The following is an 18,388-nucleotide window of genomic DNA, read 5'->3' on the forward strand; positions in this document are numbered from 1 at the left end:
CCACTCAGACACCTGTACCAACTGCCCCATCCATTCTGACTCTGAGGCAATCAGGGAAAAAGGGAGCTTTTGGTAGAGCTTGACGACTCTCTTCAATTGCTTTCCTTCCAGTAAAAAGAAATAAAAGAGGGCTGGAGTGGAAAGATTGCCATTACGAGTTGCTGATGGTGCAGCCAGCTACTCCATTGGAGCCAGAGGCATGGTTTTGCTACACCCACAGGGAGAGATTTTCTTTGGGCTTCCCACAGCAGTAGAGGGAAACAGCTCTGTTTCAGTCCCACTTTCTTCCTGACATAGCTGGTCCTTATGAACAAAATAAAATGAAGGAAAAGGCAATTAGTAGAAGTCTAAAACTGCATAGGTGTACCTATTGAGATGGCTTACTGTACACTTAACCTTACAAGAAGCTGTGACCAAGAAGACTGATAACCTCTCAACCCTTTTATTTTTTGGACACAAGGAGAAATATTTATGTCACTATTGACTGACTTAGGGACCTTGTTTTCAATGAGCACTCAAATGTCCAGCTCATCCACATCACCTCTTTAATATCGGTCGCTTGTGAGGGTGGGTCACTGACAAGGGAAGAGCCATAACTAAAAGCAATAAAATTCCCACTAATAGATCCATTTCAAAATGTATAAATTCTTTAACCTGGAGTGCTGGCTCCTGGAAGTGATGTGAAATACTGGAATTCTGAGATCTGGAGCACCGGAGCTTATTGGTAGACTGGTTCACCACTTCCCACATTCAGGAAATGCTGGAGTTGAACTCAGACTGTCAAAGCTCACAAGTGACAATAGAAAACCACAAACTTTGATCCCTACATATGCTCATGCCATCTGTCATATGGTTAACCACTGACTGCTTTAGCTCTAGCCACACGGGAGATACTCAACTCTCTCCCAGAAGACAGGGAGAGGACAGACATTTCCAGAAAGAGACTTTGGTGGCTACTTTAAGTAACTTCTTATTTCGTGTCTCTCCCTCAAAAATCTTCTAGTTCAGTTTCCCACATAGGAAAGATCAAGATATATAAATGTAAAAGTTTGCCCAGAAATAAGAACTTTACATCCAGAAGACTACATATGCCTCTCGAAGGTGAAGAGTCTCTGTCTAGCCAAATCAAATATATCTGCCAAGCCTCACTGCCAGGTACCAGAATCACAGACTACAGCCAAATAGCTCTGATTTCTCACTGCTCAATCCCTAAAAGCACATTTTGAAAACTGACCTATCTTGTCCTGGAGCTCATAATTATATGTATCTGCTGTGAAAGCTGAACAAGCAGACCTTTTAGGAAACGGAATCCAGGACCACAGCTCTTCACTGATGGAAAATTGAAATTATGAGGCATTACCACTGCAAAAACAAATATTAGAGCAAGAAAACCTGGATGAAGGCCAAAACAAATACTGTCAGAGGCTACTTCAGAAATTACAGGAAGGGCAAGAATCAGTAATGACATGACGAGTCTAGAGAGATGAGGGGATTTTTCTCTGAACCTAGCTTCTTTTCTGTAATATTTTCCTTTAATGTACAGCAGAGCTTTCATACTGGCAATCGCTAATATCTCTGGATGAACCTTGGTATATAGTACTCCTCAGGCATTCTGTAGCCTTTTCTATTAGCATAACACATTGCAGAGAAATATAGTGTTCACTATGTTATCTGCCAAGGCATAAATACCTCTTGCTAGCATAGAACCAAAAGTTGTGTTCCCTATGTCAGGGACTTGGTTAAAATAATAAATAAAGGCAATCTTTGAAAATGGTTAATCATAAAGTAGATCACTTCCTGGCTTCAATTAACTTGCATGTTTTATGGAAAGGGAGGATGCCTCACAGAATAGCTAGGCATGTTTTCCTTTGGTGTCAGTTGAAAAGGAAGTTTTACAGGGATTTTTCCACTTTGAGCAGAAATAGAGAAGCATGAGAAAACCTGTTTTGGTTAGATTTTTATGTCAGTTTTGGAGAAACTTAAAGAACATAAAAACTATACCATGTACATTTACTCAGCCACTATGGCCAAACCATGCACCTTGTCAGCTCTTGTTCAGGTGAAGCAATTCTTTGAAAATGTATTAGGAGAATTATTTCATAAACTTAAATACACAAGGTTGCAAAGGGGCATAATTTGTTTTTTTCCCCTTAATCTTTTCAAGGGAATGAAGTATATCAAGTACCAAAAAACCACCCCCCACCTCCCTAGGAAGGATTAAACCAGCCCTTCCTTAAAAACAGGGAACACTGTTTCTGGTACAGCAAAGAAAGACCTATCTCTTTCTCCTCCTGGTCTTTCATAGCTGAAGGATTGTGTGCATACACACACATGGGTAGGACCATGTAACATCATGAGGAGCTGAAGGAAAAAAAACTCAACAACCTACACTAACATCATCCTATGCTACATAGAACAGTGGGCTGTAGAGAACCGCACCTAACTATGCTGATTACTACTGTTTTTTCTTTTCCCAAGACTAAGAAAAACAAGTTTTTTCCATTGTCAGTCAAAAAGAATACAACATCTATCAACATTCAACCTGTTGGAAACGGTTTCTTCAGCAACAGAAGATTTGCATAACACTGTTTCCCTTGTCAGGTCCACAAGAGCTGTGGGACTTATTAGACTGACTTTGCATTGAATATTCAACAGTAACTAGTCATTTGAAAGGCCTCATAGGAGTCAAAAATATAGATGAGCTAAAACAGATGATTTGCAAAAAATATATCCCTGACAAGATCCTGAAAACAAAATGCCCTTTGTGCAGAAGAATGAGTAGGTGAGGCTGGTAAGCAGGTGAATTGTCAAAAAGCCTACACTGGCTTATTATTTGCGTACACAGAATCCTTCTGGTTGAAGGTTGATGCATTTCTTGACAATGTTAGAAATCCTTCCCCTCTTCCTGACCGAGTAACTGTGGACAGCTCCATGGCCCACTTGTGTTTGCTTAAAACTCTCCCCTTCTACAGGAAAATAAGATGCTTCACATTAAACATGAAGGCAGATATTTACAAAGTCAAAGAAAAAGGTTCTGTGTACTTCTGCTGCTACAGTGCATTATCAGACAGCTGAAACAAGCAACTTGGCTGCACATAGACAAAGCAGGACAGAGATAACACAGAATCATAGAATAGTTAGGGCTGGACAGGACATTAATATCACCAAGTTCCAACCCCCCCTGCCATGGGCAGGAACACCTCGCACTAAACCATGACATCCAAGGCTTTGTCCAACCTGGCCTTGAACATGATGAAACACTAACTTCCCATAGAGCAAAAGATCATAACTACGATCCAGAGGAACATGGCTTTTACATAGTGGTATCAAAAGGAGCCTTTGACATGGTGAAAGCCCTGGGTTCCACAGAGTTTCCAGAGAGTGGAAAAGGCCTATCAGACATGCTTCAGTGAAATCAGAGTAATGTATCCCCTGTTACAGGCAAAGCCTTCAGCATGGTTCTCAATAAAAGAAGAAACTAGTTAGACAGAGGAACTGGATGACAAGCAGGAGACTTCCTCAAAAAGCCTGGACAGGACTTAGAAACCAAGGGTTGAGAAAGCACCTGAGGAGAGTTTTGGACACAGAAATGCCCTACTGAGAGCCGAGTTCTAGGCAGCACTAGGAGGAATGAAGAACAAGGAAAGGCTGAGAGATTTATGCTATTCTCTGAGGAAGAAAATAATTCCAACTATTTGGGAATCTGACTAAATAACTTAATAACCTCAAAGACCATTCCAAAGCATAGTCTCTACCCATCCCTTGCTCCCTGAAAAGTAAGGTAATGAGACCAACTCCTCTTTCTGCAGCTGTTTGCACTCCCCTTGACCCAAGGGCTATCTCTCCACTACTCTATCTATAAGCTGCTGCACTGGAATGAGATCAAGCACACATGTCTGTGTCCAAATTATACATTTTATCAGCAAAATCTATCCAGATGGCAGACAGTCATCTACTGCCAGTAATCCACTTCTCCCACTGCTCTGCCACAGCAAATTGATGGCCAATCATCTCAGCAGCCTTTTAAAACTAAAAGAGAGCAAGGATATACAGATGTTGGTTGGGTTTTTTTAAATAACAAGCCATCCAGGGAAAAAAAATTAAAAATTAAAGCCTGTAACGCTGCTACAGAACAAAGTAATTTGGTTTAAAATCACACTATTCGCAAGTACTTTCATTTCTGACAAACAGGAGATGCAGCAGCTATGGCTGCTTGCCAGGTCAGCCCACTCTCTTACCTGCTGTGAACTGAAGTGTTTGCAAACTTTGCTCTGCCATCTCATGACTCCTTCCAGCCTGGTACTGGAGTATTCGTGGAGTTTATAAACATCCCTCCCTTCTTTCTCCCCCTTAGCATAAGAATGTCCTCTGCTCCTGGAGATGAGTTTTTCTAGGTATTTCCCTGACTGACTTCTAACTCCGAGTTCTTCTCCTTCAGGCCAAAAAGTCCTGGGAAATCTAGTTTTGGCAAGCTTAAGTCATTTTGGAGCTCATAATGCAGTTCCTTGGAGAGGTTCAGAATACATATCAACAAGATGTGAACAAGAAGCAACACTAGACAATTTCTACAGCTGTATACCATCATGGTATATTGGCTTTCTGATCTCATGCTCTGGCACAGCAGATACAGTAGTAGCTGTGAGCTTTTAAATGTTCAACACAAGATTCTTGAAATTATGTTGAACTTCAGGAACAAAGGCATCAGCTCACATAGATGAAATAAGATGCAATTTCCCACTTCCTTTTTTTTTTCCTTGAAGTCAGAGTACAGAATCCGTTTCCCCTTACTAGTTTAAAAGCTTTGAGGCTCACATGCTATGTGTGATGACCCACACTACAGCCAGATTTTTAAGTGTGTAAATATCTGCTCTAAACCATCTCTCCCAGGATGCTCTGATGTTAAGAAACTGAGAATATGACTATCCATTTCTTTCTTCTCCATGAATTACAAAGCCTCCTATGGGAAAAAGAACGTGGGTAGTAAATGAAGATGTGCAGAGGCAGTAACAGTGTGTTGGGACGCATACCTCCATACAAGCACCAAACATGGCAGAGAAATAAGACCTCTGAGCAGTTCAAAGCTCTCAATGTGATGGTTTTACCCATGAACCTTTTGAATTTTATTGATTTGGTTGGGATTCTCTCATAAAAAAATAGCAAATCATGTTAGATGGCCTTGCATTTAACAGCTTGAGATCAGATTCTCCATAATAGAATTTTCTGTTCCCAAGTACTTTAACACAAAAAGAAAACACAGATATTGCATAAAACCAGAAAAACAATAAAAATATGATAGTGTGTCAATCAACTCAATGCTCAGGAGTAAAAACTGTAATTTAAATAAATACAGAATTGGATCAGAAAAATAAAATTACAGCAGCAGGTACTGCTTTTTTCCCTTTTAGTTTTGGAAAACAAAAGTTCATTGCATTTCTTACTGGATTTTATTGAAAATAATAAATCCTATTTTGCAGTTAAATTAATGAAACTCCCACACTTCTGCTCAGTACAATAGCAATAGGTACTCCAGAAGTCTCACTAAACCCAAATATCAAGTTTGTTGACATTTGCATGTCTAGTACAACATTTTCATTTCAGTCTGGAAAAAATAAGAATTAGACGATAAGAAACCTTTCAGGAAATTTTTTTTTTTATACTTCTGCTATTATTTTTACGTCTGTTGCAGTAGTTCAGGTTGCAGGTGCAACAATTGCTAAAGGAATAAATGCCCAGAAGTTCAGCACCCAATATAAGCAATCCTTGAACTCCAGAGACTGATGGGATCAGTGTTGGAAACATCAGAGCCAGAAGCACTATCCCAAAAGGTCTCATTATACCTTCTAAACAGCCCAGAAAGCAGAAGGAAGTGCTGTGGTTACAAGGCAGAGGCAGGTCTATGGCCAATTCATGCTTTCCGGCTTGCAGCAGCATACATGTGTCTGAGCAGCTGTAAACATTCATCTGGATGAAATCTGTGATGTGAAACAGAGGAGCTCTCTTCCCCTGACCCTGCCCTACATGATTTGCTAGGAGGAACCTGCTCTTCTTATTTGGCACCTGGGCACAAGGGGACACATTTGGGAAGCTGTCCCTCCTCACCCAGCTCAGAGTCTGCATGAGGCTTCCCTGCGCTCTTTTACCCCTGTGTCTTTGTTTGCCCTCTGAATGCTTTTTAGGTGTTTTCTGACTTCCATGCTTAATTCAGGAGTATATTTTAGTAATTGCTCTTCTCTAGACAGAAGCCTTGAAACAGCAAGGCAAATAGCTTTTAATTCAGTATGACTTCTTGATACATTTATGAATCTCTTTGTATTAAAGGAAGCCTCAATTAATATAAATTGCTGAAAAATATTCAGATTTTCAGTTTTCTCCTAGCACAAACTTTAAGGTTTGATGACTGGGATAAAGTTTATTTATAGAGGTATTGCAAAACAACAGTTTTCACACACATTTCTGAGAACCAAGGTCTGGAAAAACTTAACCAATAAATGGGGAAAGAAGAATTAAAAAAGATATCCTATTACAGCTGCTTAGGTCAGAGAGGTACAGAAGTCCTTTATGTCTGATCCCACCCATCTCATATCCATACTCTAAATTAGCTGCATTTGTGTGACCACTGAGGAGTTAACTTGCAGGCTCCAGTAACACTCCCCATGCACAGAAGCATGTAAACCACCAGGGTAAAACGTTGCTTACAATGAGTTGCCATCAGTGCTTGCCTAATTCACAGGAAAAAATAAAGCAAAACACCCCAAAAAACCCATGCATTTTCTGGAAAATCCAGACTGCAGTCTGAAAATGACTGATGTATGTCATCAGTTCAAATGAGTGTCATCAACTTCAGCACCTGGTTCCTGGCAGGTATGAGACACAGCTGACACTAGAAGTCAGCATCATACTATCCCACATTTCCTACTTTTAAACACAAAAGGCATTAAAAGTGTTCAGACATTTCTTTAAGCATCGTTTTGTGATCAGGCTGTGGCCTTCCTATTCCTATGAGGAAGAGATTGTCGAAAAACCCATGCGCTCACTAATGGCGTTTACAATGTGGAATGTGCACAATTTGCTTCCAGATTTTAGCCAAACTCACAATGCTTTACCTGTTCTGGTAACGTCAGTAAGACACCTTCTATTTTGGCCCATGATTTTCATCTTAAAAATTACATTCAACATCTAAATATGCATTTCCTAAAGAAAACATTTTCAAGTACTTAGGCTTAGGTTTCTGCTTAATTAGATCTAAAGGTAAGACCTAGGGGTGAAAGGAAAGAAGCATATTTATTTCTTGAATAAGTTTTACAATGAACAGCATTCTTCAAGTCTCAACGTCGTGGGTTTTACAGCAGTTCAGTCTTTTAAAAATAATCTAAATAATCAAAATAAACACTCTAAGATCATGAAAATCCAGGCCTTTGCGTCTTCCAAAATAAATCATATTACTCTGTACATAAAGACAGACAACATTCCCATAACCAATAGAGACAAAAAAAAAAAACTCTACAAAATTTAATGGAGCATTTCAGATGCTTGGTTAGGAGGCATGGTTAGAAAACTAATTTCAGACTAGCAAGCCACAAGTGGTAAACAAATTCCCAATACAAAAATGTTTCAAATGGAAATTGCATAAAATGAATGATGCTTATTCATGGCCACAGCAGGCTGAGAAAAAAAATTAATTTAAAAAGTTTTTTTCCAACCCAGCCCAAGAACATCTGATTTCTAAATCAATAGCTGTCTCCAGCCAAACTGAAGTGCTTGCACAACTTCAGACAGGTAATTACTTACAGGGATTGGATGAGGAACAAGCACATCAAGGGATATTGCTACGTCAATCTCTCTTCATTTATATTTTATTGTAGCCTTTTGGTTGTTTCAGAGATAGCACTGAGAACTGATTTTGTCCCCTAGTAGGGGCAATATAAAGAACTAATGCACTAGGTACGCATCTCTGACAGCTACTTTTTCAAGCCATGTAATGTCACAGCTGAGGGGCAAAGCTAACAGGGAAGAAGCAGTTTTAAAAAGATATAATTGTGGGGGTTTTTTGTTGTTTTTTTTTAGAAAGATCAGTGTATTTTGAACTAAGGCCCTTCAACAAGGAATAATGGAGATGTAATCAGTCATAAGATGTGAAAACTACTTAGTTCCAATAAATACATTTTGTAATGCACTGCATATATACATAGAATAGGTAATACTCTTGCATTTCATTATTAACATGGCACAGTAACCAAGCACCATTTACCTCTCCATTGAGGAAGGCCCATAGTATGCATTCAACCTCACCAACTATTTGACTTTTTTTTCATTAAAATGTTAGAGTATTTGAGGGACTAACTTGGATGCTGTCTTTTTAAGTTTTATGGCTTTTATTTAAAAGACTATTTTTAGCCAAAATCCTAATATTTTCATTTATTGAAAACATCTTAAAATCCAAAAGATTTACTTTGCTGAACTACAATTTTCTCTAAGTATATGCATATGTGTGTGCGTGCGCTAAATACACTAGAATTTTCTGGGGAAAATTTGTTCTATGCAGATCTGATTTTCAGTATTAGAGTTTGGGGGATTTTAAGTTTAAGAAAGCTTCTTTCAAAGTCCATTTTTGACAATAGCAAACATTTACATAAATAACATTTATTTTGCGAATTGAAATAACTTTCTAAAAGTCACTCCCTAGGATATGTACTGCAGTAAAAGTGGGATAGTACATGAAATATTATGTAAGTCCTAAAAGATCTATGCTTGTGTAAGATCTGCAAATCTTCCTCCCCTTTCCTTTGATATAGCTAGCAGCTCTCAGCATATCTTTCTTCAGAGGAGCAAGCTGAAATATACTACCCTCCTGAGACAGTGGTACTTTTTATTAGAAGAGGATGTATTTTAATGAACTGGATACGTATAGTTGCCTCTGGTGTTTTCTCTTGCATTCACAACTCTCCCAGGTGGTGAGTCAAAACTTGCATCTTAACAGAAGCAGAGTACTTTATTGGAAAGACATCATGGTCAACAGCTTGTACGTAGGTTTTTGTCTATTATTTAGCTTGTTTAAATTTGTTATCTCCTTTACAGTCTCTTGATTAAGGGATACACAATGCTCCTGATACTTCACATAATTTTTTATTCTTCTTTTATGCTGCTGTATTTTTGAACTCACTAGTAAGATTAGTATACTAGAACATCCATTTGATGATCAGCTTTGCAGGATGATTACTTTGTATGATTTGCATTGATCCGGTAGCACAAAACAGGTGGAAACCTCCTGATCACTTGGAAACTGTGCTTTTGTGATGTGGATTTGACTCTACAAGACCATTTCTTAGACAGGGTTTCAGCAATATACAGCTAAGAGCAACTATACAGCTGCCGTAAGATGGTAATCAAATGTGTGCACCCTGACAATCAGGGCTTGTGACCCACTCATCAGTGAAGGGAATAGAAGAGAGAAGAGGACAGTCTCTGTCTATACCTGCACACACAGTTAATCCCTAATGTTTATTTGCTAAATACATTTAGAAGTTCTCACATTTCAGGGGTTTTTCTTAGTTTCTTTTTACCCAGCTCAGGTCATACTAACAGAACTGGGATGGCGGATGCAGCTACTCTTGCATCTCTTTGCCCAGCTCAGCTGCAGCTAAAAGAAGGCACCTGCCCAGAGCCAAAATCACCTTGATGGTTGAAAGGGCAGCCAGCCAACCCCAGAGAAATGAAAAACACTTGCACTTGTCTTCCTATTGAAGAAATCTTTTCCATTGACAAAATGTTTCATGGGAGTTTTCTAGTAATCACTCAACATAAACCCCAAGGAAGAGTTTTGGGATGCAGTACTTCATGCAATATAGACTTTTGTTGTATTCTCAAGTCATTTTCACTTTTATTGCTTATTTTCTTCATAGAGTATATAACAGAACTTTGCCTTAAGATTAAAACAATAGAAATTTGACAGTCCTGACTGAGCATAAGAAAACTGCTGGCAGGGTAAAGCTAAAGCTTGCACATAGTACCAAGTTGTTGAAGAAAGCAAAAGAGTTTTATCCCCATTGTCCTGACCCAGTACCACTGAGAAAAGGAAGCATCCAAGGAAGACCAAGAGCATGGAGTAGCCAAAGCATCTGCTACTTAGTATTCTCTTATACTATTTGTTATCTTTTATTCCTCACATAGACCCCTTTTCTCCATGCCAGTCATCTTCAAACCTTTCACAACTGTTTTTCTAAATAGTTTCTCCTTCTTAAACTTTCTCCCTTAGATCTCTGTCCAGCAAACACAGCTTTCCGTTTCCACGCCAAAGACCTTTTGACTTGGACAACAGGTAATTTTACATTTCTGCATTATTTCTAGTGACTTGGGTAGCAACACTGGAGCCCAGTGGCCTGCTGCAACCAAATGCAAAGGAACATGTGTCAGGGTAAAAAGTTTTACAGAGATTTTTCCACAAGAAAACAAACTTCTGAGGTGGGGGAAAGATGTTGGCCCCAACCAGGGAGAGTTTTCAGTTTCCAGAACAAAGACTTTTGGATTGTATCACCAGATGTAAACTGGGGAGCATAAAGTACCTTCTGCAGTTTCACAGATGTGTTACATCCTTCTTCCCTTCTGAACTGCCATATTAAAGAAGCCAACTGTTATATCAGAAGTGCTTATACTTCAGTGCATATAAATATACATTTAAACAATGAAGCTACACCTTAAGCTAGTTGCTTACCATGATGTGTTTATAAAATGATATGTTTCAAAAGGTCAAATAAGAACCCAAAAACAACCTGGTACTGAAAAACTTCGGTAGTTCAAGCACGTTGGGACAAAGAGAGCATAGGCTGACGTCCTAATGACTTCTTTGCGCCCGTCTTCACTGGCAAATGCTCTGACCACACCACCCAAGTCTTGGAAGGCAGACGCAGGGACTGTGAGAATAAAGACCTTGGGACCACTGTAGGAGAGGATTTAGTTTAAGACCATCTTAAGAACCTGAATGTGCACAGGTCCATGGGACCTGATGAAATCCATTTGCGGGTCCCGAAGGAGCTGGCAAATGGAGTTACTAAGCCACTGTCCATCATGCTTGAAAAATCATGGCAGTCAGGTGAAGTTTCCGACAACTGGAAAAAAAGAAATATAACCCCCATGTTCAAGAAGGGGAAAATGGATGACCCGGGGAATTACAGACCAGTCAGTCTCACCTCTATACTTGGCAAAATCTTGGAGCAGATTCTCCTGGAAGGCATGCTAAGGCACATGAAAAACAACAAGGGGCTTGGTGACAGCCAGCATGGCTTCACAAAGGGGAAATCCTGCCTGACCAGTTTGGTGGCCTTCTATAATGGGGCTACAGAACTGATGGACAGGGGTAGAGCAGCTGATGTCATCTACCTGGACTTGTGTAAAGCGTTCGACACTGTCCCACACGACATCCTTGTCTCTAAATTGGAGAGACATCAATTTGATGGATGGACCACTCGGTGGATAAAGAACTGGCTGGATGGCTGCACACAAAGAGTTGTGGTCAATGGCTCAATGTCCGGCTCGAGACCAGTAACAAGTGGTGTCCCTCAGGGATCGGTGTTGGGACCGGTCTTGTTCGACATCTTTGTCACTGACATGGACAGTGGGATTGAGCACGCCCTCAGCAAGTTTGCCAATGACACCAAGCTGTGTGGAGCAGTTGATACCCTGGAGGGAAGGAATGCCATCCAGAGGGACCTGGACACACTTGTGAGGTGGGCTGATGCCAACCTCATGGAGTTTAACCATGCCAAGTGCAAGGTCCTACACCTGGGTCGGGGCAATCCCAGGCACAGCTACAGGTTGGGCAGAGAAGAGATTCAGAGCAGCCCTGTGGAGAAGGACTTGGGGGTGTTGGTTGGTGAGAAAATGAACATGAGTCAGCTTCAGTGTGTGCTCACAGCCCAGAAAGCCAACCGTATCCTGGGCTGCATCAAAAGGAGCGTGACCAGCAGGTCAAAGGAGGTGATCCTGCCCCTTTACTCTGCTCTTGTGAGACCTCACCTGGAGTATTGTTGTGTTGGTGTCCTCAACATAAAAAGGACATGGAACTGTTGGAACAAGTCCAGAGGAGGGCCACAAGGATGATCAGCGGACTGGAGCACCTCCTGTATGAAGACAGGCTGAGAAAGTTGGAGCTGTTCAGCCTGGAGAAGAGAAGGCTGCGTGGAGACCTCATAGCAGCCTTCCAGTATCTGAAGGGGGCCTACAAGGATGCTGGGGAGGGACTCTTCATTAGGGACTGTAGTGACAGGACAAGGGGTAATGGGTTAAAACTTAAACAGGGGAAGTTTAGATTGGGTATAAAGAAGAAATTCTTTACTGTTAGGTTGGTGAGGCACTGGAATGGGCTGCCCAGGGAGGTTGTGAATGCTCCATCCCTGGCAGTGTTCAAGACCAGATTGGACGAGGCCTTGGGTGACATGGTTTAGTGTGAGGTGTCCCTGTCCATGGCAGGGGGGTTGGAACTTGATGATCTTAAGGCCCTTTTTAACCCTAACTATTCTATGATTCTATATATAATGACCAACGATTTTTTGGATATATTAGCATCTCAAAGTGAGTCACCACAGTGAAGAGCTGACAATGAGGTCTCAGCATCCCCCTTTCTGGCATTTGACAGCCAAGTTCTAAGTCTGGACTAGATCTAGTCTGGTCATGCATACTAGACTACCACTGCCAGTTCTATTACACAAGACACTCCCCAGAGTATATCTGCTACTTTAACATCACAGAAACAGAAGACAAGTCACAGCCTTCATGTGGCTCTAAGGTGCAAATGTTGTGTGGAGAGAGCACCACAAGTCACTTTGGAATGTTCTCCTGATGCAAGGCAAAAGGCTAATGCAGAAGTAAATCTAGGCACTTTACAGAGTAGTTAGATAAGACCATAACCAGTACAGAAGATCAGGAAAAGAAAACAAACCCCCAAAACAAACAAAAAAACCCACAAAAAGAACAGGAGCTGTCGAAGCTCCTACAGCTGTAAAAACACTTCAAGATAGGTGTTAAAACACCAAAAAAAAAAACAAACCTAGAAGTACATTAGAAATGTATCGAAGCAATGAGGTTATTTCCATGGCCTCCAATACACTATATTCATTACAGGCTGATGCTCTAAAAAACAACAAGGTTTTGATAAAGAACTGACATAAACTTTCGAGAAGAGTCAGCTGCTTTCTGCAGGATTCTGATGCCACAGCAGTGAGTGAAAATCTGGGCTTGACAGGATAACAAGAAGCAGATATCAGTATGACAGCCTTCGGCAGAAGCAGGATGAGGGTGCAAGGGAAGAGTAGATAAATAAGGAGACAATAAATGCCCTCCAAGAGGGTTAAATTGTAGTGCCCGAAGTGAGCCACTGAGGAAGTTACAACCCCACAGCAAGGGGGATGAATGAATTTCTTGCATCTCCTGCTGGAGTTACCAACAGGGAGAAATTGCCTGGTCTGGTAACAAAGCAGCCATGGCAATGTCCATACCTTTGGATGCTTACTGCCTTCTTTGCTTGTTCACCCGTGCAGCCAGCTTGCTCCTAACACCTGACTGATATTTTAAGATAGAGTAAAAAGTCTTCCTTAAAACCAACTATCATTTACACAGCAATCATTTAAAGTTTAACCTAAACAGGTATTAAATCTGCTCTCCCTGATTCGAGAGAGGTCACTAAACTAACCACCAGGCTCTGCAGCTGTGTGAGCTGAAGGCAGGTCAAACAAGACCCTTCTCCCATCTTACCCTAGCTGCCTGCAAAAATGAAACCTGAATGGAAAAGTCAGTTTCCTGCCACATGGCCAGACAAGTTCAGCCTTCACTTGTTACAGGCATGGAAGGCTTTTTATAGGACAGGACTGCCATCACTCTGTCTGCAGCACAAAGGCAATAGAGCAGGTAGCGCCCAGTGTCCCTGCTGCTTGTCAGTGCATGACCAGCCTTCTCTGATCAGGAAGGACAGGATGCCATACTATTCATGCGTCACCATCCCACTGCTTGCTAGAGGGACTGTGGTGTCTCCACCTGAACAGCCCCACAGGGGCTCGAGCAGCCCTGTGTGCTTTCAGCATTCACATTTCTATGTCTATAGCAAAGGCCACACTTGTTCTTCCATCCACTTTCAACTCTTTAATAAGAACATGCTTGTTTCCATCACAAATGTTTTTCATTTATAACTGGGACTGAGTATTTGCAGGCTAAAACTCGGAGGGTGACAAATATGCAGCAAGAGGCAATCACACAGCTGTGGTCCGCATACACAAATCCAGAGGCACTGGCTTACCTCTGGACCCACATGAACCCGGTGCACAACTAGTAACCAATCTAATAAAATAATAACAATAAAAAAAACTTACTTGTCTAAAGCAAGGCTTCACTTACTGAATTACCCTGCTGTGACTATACAAAGCACTTTGGCTGTTGTAGTGGTTCATTTTTTATTAATGATATGAAAGGGGACCAAATCTGAAGGCTCTGAAATCCTTCATTCTTCTGCTGAAATCTCTCTCATACATTATTTACATCCAAGAATTCTCACTCAAACCAAGGCACATGTTTCATGTCCCCTTTTTGGCCCCTTTTTCTTTAATTCAAAAGCTTCTTAGCTACAGCTGAAAGACAAAAATGTAAATATTAAAAAGTGAAATACTGAAAAACTGACAGTGGAATAACTGACTATTTTCAATTTATGAAAGATGCTCTTTTCCTCTTATGCTGCTTTTTGAATTAGATGTTTCACTTCCAAATCCACTTAAGGTACAAAGTCTACTGAACTGAGACATTATAATCATATTTGCTGATTGCTTTAGCAATTGTCTCCTGCAATCTCCTAAACGAGTCATTAGACTCCCACTGACTGTGTCCAGGGTAGAAAAAGGTAACATGTATGTCCAATTATTTTTTCAGTCCAGGTATACTTACATCCCACATTCACACATATTTAGGTCTGAACACACATAGGCTGCTATTGCTATACAAGACAGAAAAAATGATGACCTAAAGGAGCAAAGGCTGCTGTTTTAGCTCTTTACATCACCATAAGCCAAAACTGTGCATTCATGGGAGGAAAATAGAACCTGCACATCCCACCCCAGGAGCTGCAGGTTTAAATCACTGCTTTCCCCTTCCAGCTCTTCCTCAAGCCCCAGAGAACAGCTGAGTGTTGGCAGCTGTGTTGCAGAAGGGTTACCATGTCCTTGGGGGTGCACCTCTTCTGGGAAAACAACAGGCCAAAATTCACCTCCTTTTTCTCTGTTGAGAAAATAAGGTTGACAAGGATTGCTTCCTATTGATAAGGATACCGTGCAACTGCATGGAGCAAACATAGGTGTTAAATTAGCCAGACAGTTTCCCTTCAGAGCTCTAGTGCTAGAAGGTTTGGGTGTTGTTTTTTTTTGTTTTTGTTTTCTGGGTGGCTTTAGTTTTTTTTATTTATTATTAAAGGGAGTTAGGTCATGTACAGCTCTGCAAAGAAATTCAAGGATTTGCTGCAACAAAATAGACTGACATTCCCGACTGTTATTCCACTCAGTGGATAGGTTAATAGTCCAATAACTGGACAATTAGAATTAGACAGAAAACCTGGTTTGGAAGGCTGAGGAATACCCTTTGAGATTTCTACCCATCTTACCTCAATTTTGCAAGCTTTCCTAGTCAAAACTGGTAAATACTGGGAAATCTGAGCTTTGCTCTCCAACCTTATACATGACCCCTATTACCCAGTCTAATAGGACAGTGTTCTAGCTGTTTCAAAGTTGTGATAAAAAGCAACTTCTTGGGTCTCTGTAGACTGTAACATATATTAGCATTACTGTTAGATCTTAATTAGATCTTATTCTTGTTGATTTACTAGCCTGTAAGCATCTAACCTTCTTTTCCCACCTGCCTCTGGGAGGTTGAAACCAGTTTTTGTGTATTAGAGCTACAGTCTAGTCAAAGATATTCCTTATTGTATTTAATGATTTACACACACAGCAGTACAACACAACTGAAAAGGGAGTTGGACCAACACAGGCAATATTGACCACTTTTCCTTTAAGGAGAGTGTCTGTTCAGGTGTTCACAGCCCTCTCCCTGGTCAAAATGCAGCACTCTAGGCCACATATGAAGCAATATGACACAGAAAGCACAGACCTGGAGGCACATAGGAAAAATGTGCTAGTAGCAAGGACCGCTAATAAGAAGCCGTACTGAACATGGAAATTAAACTATTGGCAGAGAGGGAATTAAATATCCATCACAGATGACTTTTGAGAATAAATAATGCAAGCAGCGGCTAGGCAAAGTGCCTGTGATTGCTCCTGGTTGTGACAGACTGACAACTACTTGATATTCTGCCCCACACGTGTCCCTCCACCTCTAGACAGAAAAACAACTCTCTCCCTTTGCAGTTCCTCCCTCTTGCTCTCTGGGAAGAGATATCCAACAGTCTTTTCTACAGCCACACAGCACAGCAAAGGAAAGGGTAGCAGAGCCCTTCTCAGCAAATAAGGCCACCTGGGAGGGCAAATCGCAAGGATGCAGGCCACTTCCATGGATCCACTAGCAGGACTCCAAACAAACCAGCTTTTCCCTTGTTATTCCTCCCCCACGCACTCTCCAAGAGCTTGATCTAATCTAGCTCCAGCAGTTTGATTCATACATACTCTTAAAGTTTAGGAGGCACTATGGACTGTCATAGTAATTTACCAGAAAAGCAGAATGAAATAATAAATCAAAAAGAAATCTGAATCAAAACACACAAAAAGTGCATCCTCATTGCTCACGAGTGAAATAGTTTCTCTGTCACAGGAAGAGGCAATTGCCAGGCTTGGCAATTAGCACTTTGCGCTGCTGTTCAGTTCAGAGACCGTCATTTCACTCCCACCACCAACCACTGGCAGAAAGCAAAATTCAGCCCACAGTGTAGTCAGGGGTACTCCTGGCATTTAGACCACTATGGGTTTTTTTCCTTTGCGGTTTAGCTTGCCATATAATTACCAGATACCACGCAGATTGCTTGGTAGCCTATAGAATAACCTAGGCAACAGAGCAGGAGGGTCTTTCTGCTTGCCTGTATGTGTGACCATCCCCATGTATGCAGTGGGGTAGGGGGGAGGAAGAGAGAACATGCTGCTACTGAGAATAGCTTTTAAGCATATACCATGCATTCATTACCTTTTTTTACCCAAGAAAATGACCATGTAAGTTAGCAGTAGTGTAACTGGATGGTTAATACAAATATATTCTTTCCTTCAAATGCCCAACAAAAGGGAAAAATAATGGTCCACACCGAGGCGTTGTTTCTTCTTTCAGCAAAACAGAAAGCCTGACAAGAAGAGGCTGTTTTTTTTTTTCTATTTACTACTTATTTGTAAGCTTTTATTAAACACGGGAAAAATTTACCTAAACTTTATCCAAGTATCTGTCCAAAGCAAGTCAACATTGCCATCTTATATCACAAAGAAAATTGTCCTTATAAATGCATTTGATTAAGAAAAAAAGAGGTATCAAACATGCTAATGTTTTCTTAATCTTTCCGACAACAACTTAAAGTCATTTCCAGTTAAACTTTCAGCTTGCTGGAAACCAGATGACCACGAAGCCCTGGGCAAGGGCAACAAGCAATAAGTGCTCAGGAGTCAGGAGACCGAGCAGAGATATCACCACCCCTATTGATGTTGCTGAAAGAGGAGCTTTTACGACTGTGAGTGACCCACCCCTGCCCAGCACACATTGTTGCTGACTGCCAGGCCAGTTGTCAGCCACCAACTCAAAGAGCTACAGTCTTATGTCTGCAGCATGGGATTCACCTTCCCACACTCCAACATCTGTGCTGTGTACTGGCACCAAAGTCCATCCCAGTCATACCCAGTGGCTTTTTCAGATCTCCTTCCAGGAGGCTGGCTACAAACCTGAAAGGGCCCCGAGGTCTGCTCAGCTTCACTTATCTTTGGTTGTCCACAGTCTGAAATCAAAATTTTGGCTCCTCAAGAAACACATCACAATCTCTGCCTAATCTCAGCAGAGGCTGTTGGAGCAGTGCATTGTATCTCTGCCAGCACACATTGGTCCTCTCTCGCAGTCCCTGCACCATTTCCAAGGCAAGAAAACACAATTGTGTAAAGAATAATTTATATTCAACTGTCAACTAGAAGGCAAATATATGTCTTTGAGTGACAGAATGTTGTCTCTTTCACCAAAATCTCACCTACAGCTCTTTGATTCTTTATACACAGCTAGCAACAATAAGCATACTGCACACATATCTCAGGCCTATGGTCAAGTAAGAGATAAAATTCAAAGGAACAGAATTTGAGAGGGTTTATTGCAATATTAACTGTCCAGGAAAAGATACCCAGTCACCACAGGTCAGGTTTTTTCTATTAAAATATAATCTTAATCATCTTCA

General features: G+C 41.0%; 1 long non-coding RNA gene across 1 annotated transcript in view; it reads right to left on the reverse strand.

The window, feature by feature from the left end:
- Positions 1 to 3,897: 3,897 nt before the first annotated feature.
- LOC134158176 (uncharacterized) overlaps positions 3,898 to 18,388 on the reverse strand; it is a 64,320-nt gene continuing 49,829 nt past the window's right edge. Inside the window, exons 2-3 of the long non-coding RNA XR_009962628.1 lie at positions 4,239 to 4,349; positions 3,898 to 4,029 (exon numbers count right to left, since the gene is read on the reverse strand). This is a non-coding gene — a long non-coding RNA (uncharacterized LOC134158176). The remainder of the gene's footprint in view (positions 4,030 to 4,238; positions 4,350 to 18,388) is intronic.

This window comes from Pezoporus occidentalis, unplaced genomic scaffold, assembly GCF_034315485.1.
Source record: "Pezoporus occidentalis ecotype Australia unplaced genomic scaffold, CSIRO_AGI_Poc_V1 ctg127, whole genome shotgun sequence".
Taxonomy (NCBI): Eukaryota; Metazoa; Chordata; class Aves; order Psittaciformes; family Psittacidae; genus Pezoporus; species Pezoporus occidentalis.